Source organism: Hyperolius riggenbachi, chromosome 6 (genome assembly GCF_040937935.1).
Source record: "Hyperolius riggenbachi isolate aHypRig1 chromosome 6, aHypRig1.pri, whole genome shotgun sequence".
NCBI classification, from domain to species: domain Eukaryota; kingdom Metazoa; phylum Chordata; class Amphibia; order Anura; family Hyperoliidae; genus Hyperolius; species Hyperolius riggenbachi.
The window spans coordinates 206,176,707-206,197,614 of NC_090651.1; the positions used below are offsets into that span (position 1 = coordinate 206,176,707).

Below are 20,908 nucleotides of genomic sequence, written 5' to 3' on the forward strand. Positions count from 1 at the left end.
AGCGACAGAATAATTAGCTAATTATTCTTCTAACATGGGAGGTTAACGGAAGGGTTAATTGAGACATTGAAGTCGCACTGTGTTTACAGCCAAGAATGGGACTATATAAGGGATAATAAAGGAGTGGATGAAAAGGCCAGGGGTCTCTAGAGGTCAGCTACATCCAGAGTGGGAAACAAGAAAGATCTATATTAACATAGCTCTCGAAAAAAAAAATCAGGTTGCTAGGTCAAAAGATTGACGATTAATTATGGCACATTAGGGGAAGCTGCACTGAACAATTTAATTGGCTCCATGTACTTCCAGTAACAAATACCATTTCTTCATTAATGGTATTTTGTCCTGTAATACGCTCAAAAAAGGTTCATTAGGTGTTTGTTGCTAAGATAAGCTCTGCTGCTGTCTCTTTTGTAGCATAGAATATGCATGTATTGTGTAACTTCACGCAGACAAGGTGTGAGAAACTTCTGCTGATAACATGAGGATTTCAATTCTTGGAGGAAATATGGGGTGTTCCCACAGCAACCAGCTATTCTATTACTGTTAGCAATGGACTCCAAAGTTATTCATTTGCTTTTCAAATTTGACGAGACTCACTTTTACATAAGGCTTGTCCCAATCAAATAATCCTTCCTTCTTCTACTACTTTAAGGCTACTGCTGATGATTGGCTGGACAGCCCAACATGCTTGATTATGTTCCAGGTGCCTTTTGCACAGCTAGATTTTTTGACTTGCAGAACCCATATTTTTTTAGTATTAGTCCTGGGGGTTGCCATTTTGTTAGTTATACACCATGAAAATACATGCAGTTAAACGTGACTGTAGCTTTTAAGACTATAGATGGACAATAAGGCAGAGCAGGATAATCCACAAGGCAACCTAGGCAGGTGCAGAGGGACCAGTGATTGTCAAGTGGCCTAATTCTTTGAGCCCTCTCTTACCTCAACTGACCAGAAAGACTATAATAGCGAGCCAAAGCTACTATTTTGCCTTGGGACCCATTTCATCTTAATTCTTCTGTGCAATAATTTGCTAATAATTGTGGTTTGCATGAAAATTGAATGAACATTTTATACAGTTTGGAATTAGGACAATCAGATGCACTCCCTTCTTATTTTGATTGACCCAGTTCCAAGCTGCATTCAATTAGCATTATACAGTGGGTTGCTAAAGTATTCGGCCCCCTTGAAGTTTTACACATTTTGTCACATTACTGCCACAAACATGCATCAATTTTATTGGCATTCCACGTGAAAGACCAATACAAAGTGGTGCACACGTGAGAAGTGGATCAAAAAACATACATTATTCCAAACATTTTTTACAAATCAATAACTGCAAAGTGGGATGTGCGTAATTATTCGGCCCCCCGATTCAATACTTTGCTGCAATTACAGCTGCCAGTCTTTTAGGGTATGTCTCTACCAGCTTTGCAAATCTAGAGACTGAAATCCTTGCCCATTCTTCCTTGCAAAACAGCTCCAGCTCAGTCAGATTAGATGGACAGCATTTGTGAACAGCAGTTTTCAGATCTTGCCACAGATTCTCGATTGGATTTAGATCTGGACTTTGACTGGGCCATTCTAACACATAGATATGTTTTGTTTTAAACCATTCCATTGTTGCCCTGGCTTTATGTTTAGGGTCATTGTCCTGCTGGAAGGTGAACATCCGCCCCAGTCTCAAGTCTTTTGCAGTCTCCAAGAGGTTTTCTTCCAAGTTTGCCCTGTATTTGGCTCCATCCATCTCCCCATCAACTCTGACCAGCTTTCCTGTCCCTGCTGAAGAGATGCACCTCCCGAGCATGATGCTGCCACCACCATATTTGACAGTGGGGATGGTGTGTTTAGAGTGATGTGCAGTGTTAGTTTTCTGCCACACATAGCGTTTTGCATTTTGGCCATTCCGTTTTGGTCTCATCTGACCAGAGCACCTTCTTCCACATGGTTGCTGTGTCCCCCACATGGCTTGTGGCAAACTGCAAACGGGACTTCTTATGCTTTCTGTTAACAATGCCTTTCTTCTTGCCACTCTTCCATAAAGGTCAACTTTGTACAGTGCATGACTAGTAGTTGTCCTATGGACAGAGTCTCCCACCTGAGCTGCAGATCTCTGCAGCTCGTCCAGAGTCACCATGGGCCTCTTGACTGCATTTCTGATCAGCGCTCTCCTTGTTCGGCCTGTGAGTTTAGGTGGATGGCCTTGTCTTGGTAGGTTTACAGTTGGGCCATACTCCTTCCATTTCTGAATGATCACTTGAACAGTGCTCCTTGGGATGTTCAAGGCTTTGGAAATCTTTTTGTAGCCTAAGCCTGCTTTAAATTTCTCAATAACTTGATCCCTGACCTGTCTTGTACCTGTCTTGTGTGTTCTTTGGACTTCACTGTGTTGTTGCTCCCAATATTCTCTTAGACAACCTCTGAGGCCGTCACAGAGCAGCTGTATTTGTACTGACATTAGATTACACACAGGTGCACTCTATTTAGTCATTAGCACTTATCAGGCAATGTCTAAGGGCAACTGACTGCACTCAGATCAAAGGGGGCCGAATAATTATGCACACCCCACTTTGCAGTTATTTATTTGTAAAAAATGTTTGGAATCATGTATGATTTTTGTTCCACTTCTCACGTGTACACCACTTTGTGTTGGTCTTTCATGTGGAATTCCAATAAAATTGATTCATGTTTGTGGCAGTAATTTGGCAAAATGTGAAAAACTTCAATACTTGAATACTTGAATACTTTTGCAACCCACTGTATTTACGTGCAAGACGGATTTATTAGCAGTTTATTGACCATGTCTACTAAGGACACCAATGTGAAGATTTTCCTTATTACTGACAACATGGAGTCTTTTCTATGCATTTCCATGGCTATCCTTCAGGGGTCAAAACTTCAGTAATGGCTAACTATTGGCACTTCCTTCTTTCATGTAAATTCTAATAGAAACAGGAAGCTGTGTAGTCACATGACTTCGAGTAACGGAAATAAAAAGCTGCTTATGAAGTGTTGGTGCCATCTTTGCTTTCTTTCCTTGAATTTTGTGTTACTGTAATTTGTTCCTGTGCAGCACACATAAATACAGAATCATGTCATCAGCTGCTTTTCCCCTCTACCCAATAATATGTGATGGATCTCCTGCTTCACATGAAAACCATTACCTTGTGGCAAGCTGGACACCCCCTTTCATTCACCTTGAGGATGGTATTAGCAAGCCAGCAAACGTTCCATTTTGCAAACTGAGCTTGCTGGGCCCATAGCATTTGATTATATAGCACCAAAACACAGAATCTGATTATTAAGGGAGACAAATAGTGTCATTCTCCATTGACTTTGATCAATAAAGTCTAGTGTGTTCCTGTAATGAACTTTGTCTTCTGTCAGCTTCACATTGCCTGGGTGTTCCCTGTTTCCCCTCTCTAGTATTTAATATTCACCCGGTTTCCTCAATCAAAATAAAAAATGGGAAAAAATCCTGCTATTCATTTCTCTGTTGTCTCCAGCAAGGTAAATGAAAAGTCTTGTGTGACAGATTAAATGTCAGGAGGACACGGCGGACACAATAAAAACCAGAGGTTTTCTTCCCTCCCTCACTGGAGGCAATATTACAGTCTTGCGATTTCTCCAGGCTTGCCTAGAGTATGATTTTAATCAGTTTTTCATGCAAGATCCACACCCTTGTCATCCTGTCTGGTATGTCCCTGCTGCTGTGACCTCTGCTGTTCCTGTGTCCTCATCATCTTTGTGCGCTGTATTCAGCACACCTGTCAGGTGTCTCCCAGAGACAAATATCACCAGAGTCATTAGACTTGTCCAGATTACAATATGTGAAGGGATTATTTCTTTATAATGCTGTTCAGTAAAAAAATAGCTGCTACTATCTTGGTGCAGACTTAATTGCCAGTTATCTCATATAAGAATATTCAATGACCCAAAAGGTATGTGTGGCAGAGCATTGCCCAGAAAAATACTGACTGAAATACTTTATATAGAATATAGCTGCAGATATACAGTATAGTTAAAACTGGCAGTTACACTTTTAAAACTTTGAATGCATAATCCTTGCATAATATTACTAATGACTGTACGCTGTGTGGATCAGCAGATTGTAAGCAAAATAGATGCTTTACATAAGCCTTTGTGGTATATAGATGTAGTTAACTTGCACAAAGGTTATACATTTATATTGTTACGTGTATGGTTAGTTCTACACTGAGTCTTTAAGCAAGCTTACCAGAATGTGCAGCATTTGTAAACCGACACTGTTGCTTAACCACTTGCCGACCGCACGCTTATACCGTGCGTCGGCAAAGTGGCAGCTGCAGGACCAGCGACGCAGTACTGCGTCGCCAGCTGCAGGCTGATTAATCAGGAAGCAGCCGCTCGCGCGAGCGCCTGCTTCCTGTCAATTCACGGCGGGGGGCTCCGTGAATAGCCTGCGGGCCGCCGATGGCGGCTCGCAGGCTAAATGTAAACACAAGCGGAAATAATCCGCTTTGTTTACATTGTACGGCGCTGCTGCGCAGCAGCGCCGTAAGGCAGATCGGCGATCCCCGGCCAATCAGCGGCCGGGGATCGCCGCCATGTGACAGGGGACGTCCTGTCACTGGCTGCACAGGACGGATAGCGTCCTGTGCAGCCCGGATCACCAGGGAGGGGACAGGTAGGAGAGGGAGGGGGAATTTCGCCGCGGAGGGGGGCTTTGAGGTGCCCCCCCCGCTAAATGCCTGCACGCAGGAGCGATCAGACCCCCCCTGCACATCATCCCCATAGGGGGGAAAAAGGGGGGGCGATCTGATCGCTCTGTGTGCCCTCTGATCTGTGCTGGGGGCTGCAGAGCCCACCCAGCACAGATCCCATTAAACAGCGCTGGTCCTTAAGGGGGGGTAAAGGGTGGGTCCTCAAGTGGTTAAACTATAGGTAAACTTAAAAATATACTCAGTCAGCCACCCAAATTTCCATGTGAAACTACAATGCACTACTGATTTTGCCCTTAAAAAGATCTGGCATCCCCTTCACTGTCTGTTGTTTACCTCTACGTACCAGCAGTCTGTACTCACACAATGTACACCAACAGTGCTGTGGCTGGATTCTGCTACTGCAACAGCTGCCTATGCCTCCTTAGCCAACACTCCACCATATAATGTCCATGGCTGTGAATGAAAATGGAAGCATTACTCACACATTTGTGATTTGTTAATGTGCACCTCAGTTGTATTTACAGCTCTCTGTGATCCCTCCCCTTCCTGTCTGTGCCCTGGTCACTGTCAGGCCTATTATGCATACAATAAACGACAAATATATACAGCAGTGTGCCGGTTATCCGGAACTCAACTAACCAGCAGTCTCAACCACCCAGCACAAATCGCTAGCAATACTCACAATGGGGAAACCCAACTTCTTATGCTGTTTGTGGGCTCAGCTGTGCTTAAAGACTGGGTTCCATGGCTCCCCCAAGGCTAATATACTTTCAATTACTGTATTTTAAAATTTAATACAGTCATGGTATGTATATAGAGTGGAGTATAGCACTGTATTAGCTAGGCCTATTTTTAAAGCGGACCCAAACCAAACATTTTTTTAAATCAAAATCTTTAGTTGCACCAAGCTGACACATACAAAGATAAATAAACACTACTTCAAGCCTATGATCATTTCAGTGCATGCTTTTCACCCTTCTCTTTTCATAACTAGGGTTATACAGGTGGCAGCCATTAGCAATTCCTCCTTTGCCGGACACCACCTACTCCACCAGTTTGCCGGATTTTGTCCCGGCGATATGTAAGGAAGGGAGGGGTGCCTTCAATAAATGTAAAATATTTTAGATTTGTCATCATGCAGCTGAAAAAAGCTGCTATTTATTATTAAAATTTAGAAAATAAATTTTATTTCTGAAATCTTGTATTTTTAATTTGGGTCCACTTTAACATTGAGGCTTAAAGGAACACTATCGATGAACATGTTTTTTAACCCATTCAGGTTCCGTCGTTTTCACATGAGAAATGTTCACTTCCCATTCATTAGCCTATAACTTTATCACTACTCATCACAATGCACTGATCTATATCTTGTTTTTTCCGCCACCAATTAGGCTTTCTTTGGGGGGTACATTTTGCTAAGAGCCACTTTACTGTAAATGCATTTTAACAGGAAGAATAAGAAAAAAATGGAAAAATTCATTATTTCTCAGTTTTCAGCCATTATAGTTTTAAAATAATACATGCCTCCATAATTAAAACTCACGTATTGTATATGCCCATATGTCCCGGTTATTACACCGTTAAAATTATGTCCCTATCACAATGTATGGCGACAATATTTTATTTGGAAATAAAGGTGCATTTTTTCCATTTTGCATCTATCACTATTTACAAGTTTAAAATAAAAAAAATATAGAAATATTTCATCTTTACATTGATATTTAAAAAGTTTAGACCCTTAGGTAAATATTTACATGTTTTTTTTTTTTTATTGTAATGGTTTTTTTTTTTTTATACTAAAAATTTTATTAGGGTACTTTTGGGAGGGTGGGAGGTAAACAATAGATATATAATGTAAATGTGTGTTAATTCTGTTTTTTTTTTTTTCAGGTGTAGTATTACTTTTTGGCCACAAGATGGCGGCCATGAGTTTGTTTACATGACGTCACTCTAAGCGTAGCACGCGCTTAGAGTGACTCATCGCAGAGGGAACGGCCAGAAAAGGCGCAGCTTCCGAGAGAAGCTGTCGCTTTTTCAGCGGGGGAGAGGAATCAATGATCGGGCTCCGTAGCCCGATACATTGATTCCTTGGCTACCGAATCCGCGGCCGGGAGTGCGCGTGCACGCGCACGATCGGCCGCGGGGGCGCGCGGTAGCGCGCATGGTTCCTGGACGTAGAAATTACGTCCAGGAACCAAAATAGGTTAACCTGGGATTGAGAGAGTTCCTGAAGTGCTGGTAAATAATGATGTGTACATTTCATTTGCTTATCTCTTTTGTTTACTGTAACAAATTCCTTTCACTCTCAACTGAAGGCAGTCTTCTCTAATCTGACGGCAGAGTGAGCCATGAGAGGAGGGGGAGTTCCCTTTACAGTGTATCTGTTAACCCTGTGTGTGTGACTGAACTGTCTGCAGAGAGCAGAGGAAATGTAACTTGTTATAAACATTTGTAATTGTCTGTGACACCACAGCTTTTCATACTTTTTTTACTTACTTTTTTTTTGCTTTTTTTACGCTTTCAGAGAAAGTAGTCTGATGCAAAAAAAAACAAAAAAAAAAAACCACTGGCTGTGCATTGAAACAGACACCTTTTGAAAATGATTTGTCCCAAAAGAGCTAAATCCTACACACAATGAATTAAAGCTTTTGCCTCTGATATTTAACATGAAAAGTAGGAAAATGTTTACACAGCTATTTAGACATTATTTGTACATTGTCATTTTAGAACACTTGGTTTGATAGTGTTCCTTTAAGCAACCAGAGAGTGCACTTATCCGGCATCAGCCAATCCCCATTTGTGCCAGATAACCAAGACTCCACTGTACTATGATTATTTCTGTTGTAGGCAGCCATGAGCAGCAGGAAGGAGAAATGAAAGTGGAGGCACAAGGAGTCATGCAGAACACAGAATGGCTGCTTGCCTAATGCCGGTAAAGAAGATGTTCATTTAATCAGCAGGAGGGCCAGGTGTGTTCAGATCTCTCCAGGACTAGCATTGCCATCATAAATGGACAGATAGTCCCCTTCTTACAATGATTCACATGATAAGGTGTTATGCATACAAAGTTGTCTCCATGTACAAACTATACTGTACTGTTCTTGTTATTACACAATTTTGTTGTTACTTGCTACTGTATTGTATAAACATAATTGAAAACAACCAAAAACTATAGTGGATGTCCATGCTCTTTGAACGGAAGCTGTTTGTAAGTAGGTGACAACCTGTATTCTAGTTGCACTACTGATCACCAGGGCACAATTCTGGATAGATTTAGCAAATCTACATTAATAGGTTATAATTCTGTCTGTGTATATGCTACAAGGTTCCTCTGTTACCTGTCAGATTACCTAGGGAGCAGAACAATGTCAGTCCTACAGTGAACTGAGGTACTGGCTTGTCAGACTTTGAGCTCTGCCTTACCCCCAGCAGTCCTCTACAAACTAGGAGTATCTCTGCTGCTGCTGTCTTCGTACGTTGGTGATTTGGGAAATTGCCTGCATGTAGGATTCTTTGCTGAAATGTTCTCCCTTACCTGTTCATTATTCACATGCTAAATATTTAACTCCAGTTTAGATTCCATCCTCATAATAGATGGCATAAACATGTATATTAGGTAGAAGGGAGATAATGAGTGCCAGACTTCATAGCTGTAGTTACTGCAGAAATCTTTTTATGTTTGTACAAAGCTGCAACAAGCCCGAGTGACTCAGGCTCATATTCATGTGTGTTTCGGCTCTGATATGTAGATGTGAATGCATTTCAATTCTCTCCAGAACTGCATGCTGATCCGCATCTCTCCCACCCACCATGTCATTATCTCCGAGACCAATTTCTCTGCTTCTATACACCAGTGACTGACAGCACCACATCTGTTTTATTGAAATCCTGAAATCCTTGCCCCCGCTTGTTACCTTAAAAAACTTCATTTTTCTTGCTACAGAGTAGGATTGGCTGGTTTGTCACAAGTGCTCTGAGATAATTGCACCCCTGCTTGCGGTGGGTTCTAGAAGCTTTTGAGCACATTCATTTTGGAATCATGTTCTATATTCATGTTGGAGATGTTGGGGGGGGGGGGGGGGGAGTATTGGATCGGACCCAGGTGTGCGGTTTGGCATTTGTGGTTTTTGCAGACAGGGTTTGTTCATACGGGAGCTGATGAAGATGAGCATACAGCACAGCTGGTATTTAGAGAGTGGTCACTGGTGTTCAAAATAGCAAGAAGGGGATAACTGCAACTATAGGGGTACTTGCTGCCTGACATTCACATCAATACATGTCCTGCCTGGCCTAGATACTGTACATGAAAGAAAACTGAGCCGTTTGACACTGTGCAATCATTTTCATTTGTTATTTGAGGGCACTTAATAATAGATGGAAACACTTGCCTACACCACTTTAAAATAGTCATATGAACATGTGACATTGTATGCCCACATGGTATTCCTATTCCTCCATCTCCATTAACTAGATGTTATAACATTGTTTACCTATGCATTTCATGTGCTCTAAGAGTGGGAGTCAGTGCTGATTCTAACGTATAAGCATTTTTGCTTTTCTCAATTCCTCCAACCGTTTTCACAGATGTGGGCTGGTTCGCCTTTATGAAAATGGTACAGTGACTAAAATGGGTAGAACTTGTAGACCTAGTTGGGCTTCATTATCTGTGACTTTGAAGTGGCTCCTGGATCCTAGAACTTTGGGAAACGCTTCACTATGGTGCTCCAGTGAGTACTTGACTAACAAAAGGGTAGATAAGCTCAGTACTATTAGAAAAAGAGTGTTATGGAGACTGCCATATGTATTTCCTTTTAAACAATACCAGTGTCCTGGCAGTCCTCCTGATCCTTTATCTCTAATAACTTTAGCCATACACCCGGAAAAAGCTTATGCAGATCAGGTATTTTGACTCAGCTGATTTGGGTTTTACTGGATTAGCCATATGCTTGTTGCAGGGTTTTGACTCAGACACTACTTATGCCAGAAGATAAACATGGCTGCCAGGTAACTGGCGTTGTTTATATAGTCCCTCTAGCCCAGTATATATAGTCCCTCTAGCCCAGTGCCTTTTTTAGTTGCAATTTCCCACAGCGGTTGTTTCTTTCCTCACACACCGCCGTGACGTCCAGACCACGCCCGCTTGCATTATCCAGCAGCGGTCGGCGTTCTGGTTTCCATGCCGGCTAGCTCATAGTGATGACACTTCCTGTGTGACATTGTCCATTACGTGATTCATAGCGGGAGTTTGGATAGCTTGGTCCCCGGCTACTCAAGAGGGATGCAGGCACTTCTTGGCTGCACACTTCGTTCAGCCACACCGTGAAGTGTGGGTGAGACCCATTTTGACTTTTGTCTATTTTACCAGCAACAGTGTTTTAGAGCGCACCCCCCCCCCCCCCTTTTTTTCTGTATTTGCAAGGAAATAAATATGTCAGCCTCTATATCCCTCTCCCCATTGGGTTCACTTTAAAGAATATTGCCAGCCTAAGTCTTCATTTTAAAGAGTTTTTCCAACCCTACATCACAATCTCGACCTCTTTTTTTAATGTAAAAGCTGAGACTGGGAAAATTAACTGTGTGAAGTGTGGGACAGGGAGCACCAGTTATGGCCCCACGAGTCGACTAGTTTACAGAAGCAATTAATTATGGTTCAGCAACTTCCATTTTATGTTGATCTTGCATGTGTTTACTTTACCTTTTATCATGTAAAAAAAAAAAAAAGAATATATCAAAGTAATTCCGCCAGTGACAGCTAAGAATAAGTTTGTGCCGCAGACCGGAGCGCGGCGACGTGTCACCTCTGTGATGTTTTGTTCTCTCTGTGATATATGACTGCCCGGGTCTGTTAGTGTTCCATAGGTGAAATCTATAGATGCCCAGAGGATGATGGTGTAATCACAGAATTCTTTAGCGCCATGTGGGCACATTACCAGGAGACTGACACACATTGTGCTAACAAGCCTGCAGCCGCACTTCATAAATCAAAGCTGACACCCATTCCCCAACTGTCGCCAAGAAAAAGCATTCTGAGCATCTGTGACCTGCAGAACTTTTCTTCATTCTGCATTCCAAAATAATAGATGAATATCAATCGAAAACAATCAATTTTCCTCCAGTATGAACACATCTGTCTTGATTCTGTCTTCCTTGCACATGGACGACAGCTTGATGTGCATGGCTGCCTTATGCAAAGCTTAACCCTCTCAGGATGAGGCCTCTTTGCTTACACTGGCCACAATGCAAACGTCTCTTTGAGAGTGCCAATGTAGCCCGAGCACCTGCTAAACTGTTAGTAGGCGAGTGAGATGCTGCACTGATATAGGAAAGTTTCCTGTAAGCATTCATCATCTCCCTACCTTCAATGAATAAACAGAAGTACCAAATCTTTGGAACAGACTGAGAGCTACATCATTTCTCCCACAGAGGAGTATTAAAGCCAAATGCCTGCATAAAGATGTATCTCTAATCTTTAGATTTGTTACAGCAGGAAGGATTTAGATTCGCTTAGGAGTTTTTTTATTGCTATTTGTGTCCCTATTGGGTACCATTTACCTCACATCTTCTCCTTACTGTGTGTTACTCAGCTTTGACACTCATGCTACTATGACACAACATAGGTCCTACATCATCCTTTGAAACTGCAGTGGTCGGTCACTAAGTATTATGTGCAGTTGTAGTGGTCACTGAATAACAGGTAACATTTCAACAGGTCACCTATTACATGACTGCGGTACGATTGAGTTTTGGGTAAATTTGTGGGTATACAGCCCTGATCAGCTGATCCATGAATAAGTACAGGGCAGTAGGGGACACGTCAGGACTACCTAAGTAGAGGAATCCCGTTAAAGCAGTGAGGAGCGCTGCTGATGGGGTGGTAGGGCTGCACATTAAGCAAGCAAATCGTCAGTTTCATTCATAGCAATCCATTTGGATTACATTCATGATACAAGTAAATAACTAAACATTTAGTATATTATTTGTAGCTTCCTATTTTGATCATTTGTCACCTACTAAATCCAAGTACTGCTATAGCAGTAGGGGTTGAGAATCCTATAGAAAGGAGATAATTCTGCAGTATGGAGAAGCAATGTTCGCACAGTTTGGGCACACAGCCCGATTTTGAGAGCCGGCATTTGGATTTGAAAATGATAACCAAACACCTACACACTCCCAGCTGCACAGCTCTCACTTCAGGGGAAAATGAGTCCGAGGAGGCTATTTTTACACCTTCCCCGCTGCTGCTAACCTCTTGATTTAAGCTCTTATACGCCTGATTAGCGATATGCAAGACTGGTTTGAAATTTTTTTACACTATAATTAAATCAATTTATAATTAACTCTGTGCAGAATTAAAACAGAGAGAATATAAAAATAGATCCCCCCCTTCAGTTAACCCTGTTAATGCCTACTGACCCCTTAATTTGTGCCGTCTCGCTTTGTCTACACCCTTTCTGAAGTCTGTTCAAGAGAACATTTTAGATGTCTGAAAAGGCCTTCATTTGCATTTTGATTAAACCAATATAAAGTGGTCACTTTATCCCCTAACAAGGATGAAATGTCACTAACTCTGTATGTATGTTAATGACTGAGATAAGCCTTCATTTTAACCAGTTTTGGAAAAGAAAATGCTTAAAGAAGCACCCTTTTCCTAACTATGTTCTGTGAAACTGTGGCAATGAAGGAGTTGTGACCATAAGCAGAATTGGGTCCAGGCTTTTTTGGTTTTATGGCTTTAGAATGGGTGCGCAAACTATGGCCTGCAGGCCATACCTGGCCCGTTCAGTTGTTTTATGCGGCCGGACACACTTCTGCAGATGTTGCCCCCATGGTAACTGACCTGGCGTTGTGGCATCCCACGGACACAACACCGGCTGCAGTTCCAGGTGGCGGGAGTCTGAGTAAATTCCAGCAGAAGGGCTACAGGAAAATGGCGTCCGAAGCCCAGCACTGAAGTCTATTAGTGTGTTCAGTGCTGGGCTCCACACATAATCAGTGTTTTACAGCTTCAAAACAGATATTTTTTCATAAAGATGTACAATAACATAGTAGTTCAGTGAGTGGGTGACTTAATTATGTTTACTGAAAATATAGGCTCTCCCCATTAATGAGAACCTGTCATCAAAATTAACTTGCATGAATTTACACTGTAATATGGATTTTTTTTAATGCAAAGCTTTCACAAACTAATGTATCCTTTGTTAATATTTTTTTACTAGTTTTAATATTGCTGTTCTGGTCTCACACTCTTCTGCCATTAGAAATTAGACAGCTATATAGGTTGCCATCTTGACTTATTTGTGAAATCACATTGTAATACTGGTTGTTGGACTATAACTCTTTCTGAGTCACTCTACTGAAATAAGTACGCAGAGTATGGATGTTAAAATTCCTGATCCATGTACCAGCCCTAGTTGGGTGATTTACAACATGTGTTATTCACGGAATGTCACTGTTTCACAGCACTGTCTTTACATTTGTATGATGCCAAAAGGTATTGCATATTGAATGGTGCGGGTTAGAGTAGGGATCCTTGTTGTTGGTAAACTGGCACAATGCAAAATACTGCAGTGATCACTGATTTAATAACCAATACAAGCACAAGGGGCATATGTATTCTTACATTTAGATCACATAAAGATTATTTGTAGGCATAAGGCTATCACTAGCTGTTTGGGCTTGAGCACATGTTTGTGTTGCCCTGGAATACAGGTGCACAGCAACGCCTGCAGCAGTGTGTTGTTGGTATACAGTTTTGCACAGCACATAGTGTGTCCATCAGACAGTGCTATGTACTGTCTTATATACTTTTGTATTGCCCACTTTGGAGCATTGCTGAAACATAACTCAGCAACATAACAGTGAGTCCAGGCCTGTAAGACAAACAATATTTGTAATGGAATCATGCCCTATATCAAGTCATATTAACTTTTAACTGGTTTAATAAGCATAAACATACAAAAAGTCACTTAACCCTGCAGGGAATGTTTGGATGGAAATGTGCACTATTACATGAAATATTTAAAGACACCTTGGAATGTATTTCATGTTTGTATAACCAGTTGAGGCCATCAGATGTCACATTGTTTGTTTATATGACCTACAACACAATTTTCCTGCCTTAAATCCCTTTCCATCAATCATTTATATACAATGGCTGGCCACAGGTCAATCCGGGACCAGTGTATATGTGATAAATACATGATTACTTATAATACCTCTTGTCTGTTGTGGCTGTTTTATGACTACAGATTTTCTGCCATACAGGAGTCACATTTTCTTTCTTCAGTGACATCAAATAGAATTGCCCCTTTATCCTCTAGTCTGTTAACATTCTGTACACTGCTATTGTGAGCAAATCCTTTCACATTATACCTTCCCTGCTATCCTTTTCTCTTTTGCCTTTATTGCTAATGGTCAAATCAAATTACTTTACTTCTCTCTATGCACCCTACCTTTAAGCTAGGTACACACTTGAAATATTTGTAGCCTATAATAATCATTAGGGATACTTTTAGGTGACAACCACAAAATAGACAAGCAGCCTGCACTGCTTTATGGAGAAAAGAAGAAGAAGGAGGAGGGATGCATGAGCAGTGCCCTGCTGTGAGAACTTGCTTTTAAGTCTGCAGGAACAAACACAATTGGGTTTTTGCTAAGCATTACAACAAAGCATTGGGTTAAGGTTGAGGGTACAGGTTAAAAGACAACTGAAACGAGAGGGATATTAAGATTGCCATATTTATTTCCTTTAAGCAATACTTGTTGCCTGGCCTAACACTTTTAGCTATAGACCCTGAACAAGCATGTAGCAGATCAGGTGTTTCTGACATTACTGTCAGATCTGACAAGATTAGCTGCATGTTTTTTTCTGATGTGGGATGCAGACACTACTGCAGCCAAATAGATCAGCAAAGCTGTCAGGCAACTGGTATTGTTTAAAAGGAAATAAATATGGCAGCCTTTACATTCTTTTAACTTCAGTTTTCATTTAAGGTTTGGATAAGATTAATCACAATAATAGGTTAGGATTATGGCATTTAGAAAAATTAAAGGCAGAGATTTGGGGCAGTAGAAAGAACAATCGGGGGGGGGGGGGGGGGGATTGGGGAGAGGTGTAGGTGTACTCATCTCATATGGTATCAGTTTAGGCATATGACAAGGAGTGAGGTGACAGAGAGGCTTGGTGAAAAGATCAGATGGGGCAGAAAAAGCATCAAGATATTTGGGATACTTGTTTGCACTGCGATACAACACCACATTGACATACAAGTCTGGGGTAAGGAATGCCCTGGGCCTTGTCACCACTATCTTCTAGTACAAATATCCAGGGCAATCCTGAAGAGCTATCCACTAACCAAATGATCATTATTTCAAAAGATGGTATTTCTGGCAGATTTCTAAAACGCATGAATGCATATCATATCAGTTTCAATTTTCTATTGTGGTTCTCTTATGCTTTTCTTCAATAAATAAATAAAAACCCTTGGGTAAACTATTTGACTGTTAAACAGGATGTGGCGATCATATATTTCTGACTATGAATTACATGTCCCCTGAAGAGAAGACAGCGGGGTTAGTGCTGCAGAAATTGCTCGCATAGCCAGGACCAGCAGAGATGGGAGAGGTGCATTAGTATACACTTCACCTTACCTATAAATTAGACAAGGCCCTATCTCTTGCTCTGAGCACAGTTAAATTAGTTCAAGGAAACTAATAACACTGTCAACTTGTTAACAAAGGGCTGTTTTGTAGGCGCCTATCTGTGAATTCAAGGCCAAAATGAATAGGCTAGACATCTGCAGGGAGCAGATACAGAGTTCAATGTCACAGCTAACTGCTAGCATCCAGGAGCCAATTGTGGAGCTATGTATGCTGCCTATAAGGCAATCTCTGGATATTTACAGTTAAGGAGCTTTTATTCCTGAAAAAAAAAGTTCTTCACTATAAACATTTAAAAGAAGGTTTTACTTTTAACCTTACATTCCAACATCTCATTCCAGCATTTTCGAAAAACACTTTGTAGTAATATTCTAGGCAGACACTTTTCAATAAGGATGAGACCATTTAAAGACAAACTTTAAAGATTCAAGGAGTAAGCTTTCGGTCTAATTCCTTCCTTCCAGCTAGTCTGAAAAAGGATCTTAAACTGGAAACTTACCCCGTCAGTCTTTCAAGTTAGCCATTAAACAGTATCATCCTGTTTCAAAACGTTCTGCCTTGTCTGATGGCTAACACAGTACGATACACTCTTCTATCGTCACATTCAGTTAATTTGCATGATGTTGCCGTTTCTCAAACAGCGTGTCACAGTTTATGGTATCTCTGCATAATTAGAATTTATATTTCTGTTTGTCCCACATTAAATTGTTTCAGCTACCGTCAAATGAACACACGTTCCTTCCAGTGTCCAGGAGAATCACTTCTTTTTTGAGAACAGAGGATGCTGGCAGCAGGAGGTCAGAGGAGGGAGAATAACAAGACTAGGTCAGGTCTGGAGCTAAGGCTGTCATTATATACCTTTATTTAAAAGCACTCAGGGCAATTCAATAACGATAAGTGCAGTATAAGTGCACTTATTCTTTAAAGCCAAAATTGTACTTTGATGAAGAGGGAAAAGGGGGTGAGAGGAAACGTCATACAGTGTATGGCTTACAGATTTCAGGGAAAACATTTGTAGAAAAGTGGCTGCAGTTTGTTGCAAACCTAAAATACTCTCACAATAGAGACTTTTCAGAATAGGAGATAGGAAACATATTTATCAGTCTATGTAGCTTTTTGCAATTATTAAGCAATAGCTTTACATTTCAATTTACAGCCAGCTATGAATTTTCAGAGCTGATTGAAGCTGACATTGCTCTTATCTGACAGCCTGGAACCTGTGCTCTCTTTATGGAGTACAGACTGGCTTCACACATCCCATATTGCTGCATCTGTAACTAGCTGCACAGTGCAGGAACTTGTTAGTCATGTTTCTAGACCTGAACTAATCCACTAACTGGCAGCAAACTTGGATAGTACCAGATCACAGTCTCAGTCTCAGATAGGAAGGCAACCTTTTTGCACCACTGTGTTCTTACTGTACATATTACCGGTACGTGTTACATATATCAGTATATCACCTATATATCTGTAGATAAGCCAACCTCCCCACTTTTAGCCCAACATGTGTGTGAAAAAAAAACAGCTTATCTGTAGTGATATAACGTAAGTTCATATTTCTAGCAGTGGTACAGCAATACAACCTAGGTGTAACGAGTAAGGGTTAGAACCCATGTCAGGCTTTATTGATACCCTTCATTTTCTATTTCGCTAGGACCCTTATTAGAGGTCTGATGGTTACTGGGACAGGAAATGTGAGACATTCTCACAGACCACAGTAACAAACTCACATAGGTTTTAGGTAAGACAATGTTTTGTAGTTTAAATAGAAATCTCTGGAAGCTTACTGAGCTCTGGAATTCCCCCCATACTCCACTGCTTTACGGCAGAGATAAAATAAGTGATGAATGTTTATCATGTACTTATCAGTGCTATTTATACAGCTTTAAAGGTGCTGGGCTTTAAAATGTATGCATAGAGATGACTTTATTATTGTTTTCAACATCTATATTGCTTGAGATCCTATAACTAAGCAGCCATTGTGGAAGATCTAGTTACCCACTGGAGCATGTAATGAGTCTTATGGAAGTGGCGGTGTAATATATGCAGCTGATGTGTAAACTGACATGAAGTTGTAAGAAAAAGAAGATTATTAATATCTCATCTTTACATCCATGTGATGCTCATTACTCCTCAAGCCACAAATCATGAATATGATTTATGGCGCTTCTTCCTGGAACTGACTGCACGTGTGCGAAGGATTTGAAGCATCCCTGTGGCCCAGTCAAAATAAGGGAGTTAATAATTGACCTTTTCTATGTTTCATAGCACAGAACTGTTCATTTAGTAGTGGCGTTCATTAAGGCTTATTGGTTTTTAACAATTACTGCAGAAGTACCAGCATCATTAAAGTATGTGTAATTGACTATTCAACATCCATGTGTCACTGATGATGCATATAACACATATGAGACTTATCTCTGACAATAATAATACTGAAAATATGTAGAACTAAGACATATTAACCTTTAATGAAACCTAAAGTTAGAGTAATTTGAAAACTGCCTTTTTTTCTCTCTTTAAAGTGTATCCGAGATAAACGTGTACTCATTGAATAATTGTGTTCCTTTCATATAGTTTATAGGGCTATCCTCAAGCCAAATACTTTTTTTTTTGTTTTAATACTCTAATTCCCATAAACTAAACAAGCCTCGTCCACAGCTTCTCCAGAGAGCCTTGGAACTCTCAGCCTTAGTAGCAAGGGCTTATGGGAGCTCAGTCTGGGCAGGAGGAAGTTACTAGCAGAGATTTCAGAGGCAGAGGGGAGGAGGGAGGAGGAGAGGGGAGTGAAGTTTTCACAGGCTGAGGGCTAGAGATACAGATCAGTTTGCCTGTGTGTAATATGACTCTCATTGTATCACAGCAATAAATAATCATAAACTGTTGAAGCTGTTTGCTGAGTAAACTATCTAAATCTTAGATAAGATATATAGCCAAGTTACTTGTTATAGTTAGTTTTTCATCTTTCTGCTTTAAAAAAAATACGGAAAACTGTCAGTTGCTGATCTCTTGTTTCAGCAGTCTCAGCATAGAGGGGAGTCAGAGCGAAGTCACAACACTGCGTACTCGCCTTATTCTGGCAAACTGATTCACAAACTACCACAATAGAAGCAGATGCACAATGCAATAGTAAAAAAAAAAAAAGTAGCATTTTAAAAGGAAGTCCGCAATGACAGTCTAAAAACCCTTCTTATGTCAGGGTTTATTTCTAAATTTTCAGCCCTCAGACTAACATCTAACTCCCTACTGAATCACATTCAATAGAGGGTTAGTTATTTATATTGTGTTCATTGGTACTGTACAAATACATTTTCAATGAGGAAAAAACATGTAGATAGGATAACAGATGGCACTGAATATAAATAAAAAGCTCTGGCCCTACTCTAGTCAAAGGAAAATGGTGACAGTGACCATAAACCTAGCAAACTAAGTACTTTTTGTTCAAAACTTCTGTCAGCTTTATAGGTGTTCTTCAATCAGGCCTAACTCGGGTGATTGCCTAGGACACTTGGTATGTTACATTGCCAAAAGGCACCGCAGATCTCCCTCTCTTTTGCTGTGCTGACAGCAGAGCATACAGTACAGCTGTCTTCCCAAGTCTACTCACAGCTGGCCCGTCATGTTTCTCCTCCACTCTTGCCACCCCCGCATCACTGTTGTCATGTGACACAGGGAGCAGAAAGGGGGGGGGGGGTGTTTGCAGTCCATGGGCTGCTTGACCCTCTTTAACCCTGAATATATGGCCAAACAAATATATGATGATGTTAACAGCGACCTAATTTTCTTCTATTATCCAGTACCTTTGTATAATATGCGCTTGTTGCATCTCTTTGTATTGTTGGTGAATATTTTCATTTTCTATTAATCTATTCGATATGTGTTCATGCTATTCTGGAGACTGTTCTTTTTTCTATTTCAGTTTCTTGTCATAATTGCAATTGATTGCTATGTTATTTTCTTATAATCAAATAAGAAAAAAGAAAAACTACAGCCCAAAACACTCCCAAGTATACGTGTCAAATACAACTGACTACATAGATGGCTTTCTTCCCTCTGACCTCTTCATACTCTGCTTTGTCCTTGTATTATACATGCTCAAACAATGGCAAATCCTTATAACTTGATTAACGTAAAGAACTAGAGGAGTGGTAGCCATACCGTTCCAGTTTCCATAAGTAATCATTGAGTTATGTGCAGTTATATATTTATTGTTTGAAATGCAGACATTTACATAGGCCTTGTTCACATCATAAATCACCAGCGCTCGTGTGATTTTTTTTTTTTAGCCTGCACATTAGCAATTTTTTTGTAAAGCGATTTTCTAAGCGCTTTTGCAGAGCGATTCGTTTTTTCACTTCCTGACGTCAGTCAGGTAGTGAGCTCTTCGACCCAGAAAAGAATAAATACAATGTATTTATTCTTAAAAGCACTTGGGAAATCACTATAAGAATCGCTTTTTCAAGCGCTTCGCGATTTCCCTATACCCTCCATTGACCAAAACGCTCATAAAACTGTACAGGCAGCGCTTTGGTCAGCGGAAAGCAATCGAAATGCACTGACATGAACACTCTCCTAGGGAATCATTGCACAAGCGCTTTTAGGGCAATTTTCAAAATCGCTTAAAAAAAAAACGAAAACACCCTAGGTGTAAACAAGCACTTAAAGGCCAACTGAACTGAGAGGAATATGGAGGCTCCCATATTTATTTCCTTTTAAACAATACTAGCTGCCTGGAAGCCCTGCTGATCTATGCGGCTGCAGTAGTGTTGGAATAACACCAGAAACAAGCATGCAGCTAAACTTGTCAGATGTGACAATAATGTCAGAAACACTTGATCTGCATATGATTGTTCAGGGTCTAGGGCAAAGAGTACTCTTTACCAAACAAGTCCAGCGACGTCCCCTTCGTGATGAGTATTCAGCGATTGTTCCTGCCCGTGACGTCACATGACGTTACACAATTGGCGTGAATGGGAAACCAAGGGACCGTGGTACTTTGTGCCGAGTCGTTCAAAAAAATCGTTGTACGTCGGAAAAAATGACAGGAAAATCGTGTGGTGAGTACGGGTCTTTAGAGGCAGAGGATCAGCAGGATAGCCAGGCAGCTGGTATTACTTAAAAAGAAAATAACTATGGCAGCCTCCGCATCCTTCTCACTTTACTTGTCCTTTAAGCACTAGATTGGGTAACACTGTTCCCACCAGGTTTCACATAGATTTACATGGAAACTTGTGGACGATAAATGACACACATAGGGGTTGATTCTCTAACAGAAATAGCGCGAGTAACCTCCTGTTACTCACACTATTTTGAACAGCGTACCTTAAATGGAAGTGGCTGCATGCTAAACGCGCTAGTGGCCGAGTAGCGCACGGGTCAATCAAAGTGTGTGGATCACGACCTTTAAAGTGATTGGACCCGAAGGGGCTCAGGGCTGGACGAGTGGAGTGCTCGTTATTTACAGGGAGAGTGGGCGTAAGTTACTTGTGCTTGCTATGCTACACTACCCGCAGCATAGCGTGCGCTCCTGTGGCTGAGTGTAATTA

At 40.9% G+C, this 20,908-nt stretch overlaps 1 protein-coding gene and 1 long non-coding RNA gene across 6 annotated transcripts in view; one reads left to right on the forward strand and one right to left on the reverse strand.

Moving 5' to 3' along the window:
- The window catches only part of LOC137522636 (uncharacterized), a 193,213-nt gene extending 185,440 nt beyond the window's left edge, over positions 1–7,773 (forward strand). For both annotated transcript variants that reach the window (XR_011022369.1, XR_011022368.1), the window contains one exon: positions 7,551–7,773. This is a non-coding gene — a long non-coding RNA (uncharacterized lncRNA). The remainder of the gene's footprint in view (positions 1–7,550) is intronic.
- The window catches only part of KIRREL3 (kirre like nephrin family adhesion molecule 3), a 1,384,273-nt gene that overhangs the window by 1,042,121 nt on the left and 321,244 nt on the right, over positions 1–20,908 (reverse strand). The gene's annotated exons all lie outside the window — the stretch shown is intronic.